The sequence below is a fragment of the Lithobates pipiens genome, unplaced genomic scaffold (assembly GCF_037356315.1).
Source record: "Lithobates pipiens isolate NorthernLeopardFrog02 unplaced genomic scaffold, aLitPip1_a1.2 Scaffold_1, whole genome shotgun sequence".
Lineage (NCBI taxonomy): Eukaryota > Metazoa > Chordata > Amphibia > Anura > Ranidae > Lithobates > Lithobates pipiens.
The window spans coordinates 60,369,441-60,370,822 of NW_027507685.1; the positions used below are offsets into that span (position 1 = coordinate 60,369,441).

General features: G+C 37.9%; 1 pseudogene; it reads left to right on the forward strand.

Annotated features, from left to right (window-relative positions):
- The first annotated feature begins 511 nt into the window (after positions 1-511).
- LOC143987189 (small ribosomal subunit protein eS28 pseudogene) lies at positions 512-1,141 on the forward strand (annotated as a pseudogene).
- Positions 1,142-1,382: the final 241 nt, after the last annotated feature.

Below are 1,382 nucleotides of genomic sequence, written 5' to 3' on the forward strand. Positions count from 1 at the left end.
ATTTTTATTTAATTTCTTCATTTTCCAAAAATTGTGACAAAAAACTTGCCATGCCTGTTACCAAATGCCTAGGACTGTCTACTTTCCAAAAAAGGGTCCTTTGGGGGGGTATTTGTACTCTGCCATTTTTGGGCCCCAAGAAATGAGATAAGGCGTCAGTACATCAGGATTGGTCAATTTTCACAACATATATACCATAATTTGTAGACTCTATAACTTTCACACAAACAAAATGATATACTCTAATTTGGGTTATTTTTACCAAACAATTACATCAGACTACATTTTGGCCTAAATTTATGAAAAAAGATTATTTTTTTTCAAAATTTTATAATAGCAACTACTGTAAGAAAAAGGTGCCCCCCCCCCTAAAATGTGGGCATTTTTTAGTTTATATAACAAATAATAAAAATGTAATGGTGATTAAATACAATCAAAAGAAAGCTCAATTTGTGTGAAATAAATTATATAGATGCCATTTGGGGCTCTTTTCTTGCTCAAATACACTATCATGGACCCAGGCCACATGCAGCCGATCAAGTTTGCTCAGGTAACTAAGGTTCTAATGCCACGTACACATGACCGGACTCTCCAGCAGACTAGGTCCAACGGTCTTCCTGGCGGTTTTTCGGCGGAGTTCCAACGGACTTTGCAAACGAACGGACTTGGCCACACACGAACGGACTAAGTCCGTTCGAAAGTCATTTTGAACGTGATGACATAAGACGGGACTAAAAAAGGAAGTTCAATAGCCAGTAGCCAATAGCTTCCCTGGCGTCATATTTGGTCAGTCGGACCAGCATACAGATGAACAGTTGTTCGTTGAATTGAGTCCGTTGGACAGATTTGAAACATGTTTTACTTCTAGGTCCATCTGATTTTTTTAATGAAAAACGGTTGGATTAGCCCACACCTGATCGGATTGTCCTATGGACTGATTCCGTTGGCCGTAGTCTGCCGGAAAGTCCAGTCGTGTGTATGTGGTATTAGAAGAACTGGATCTCAGGGACATTGTACACTGGTCTGTGTTCAGTCCATGGATGATACCAATCGCTCCATAATAAGAAATGTAAAGTGCCTTGGTTGTGAGGGAGATTTATTGACTATGTTGGAATTTGATTGTGAAGCTAGATTACACTAACATACCTTATAAACTTGCATCTCTGCTGTACTGCACTGGTGCCAGTATGTAAAAAAAAAATTAATACATTTTTTCATTTTCCAAAAAAATAGGACAAAAAAAAACCTTAAAAAAACCCGCCATGCCTCTTAATAAATTATTTGGACTGTCTACTTTCAAGAGGAAGTAAAGGCAAAAAAATAAAAAACACACCCTGTAAGGCAAAGGCATAATGAGCTAGTATGCATAGCATCGTAATTGA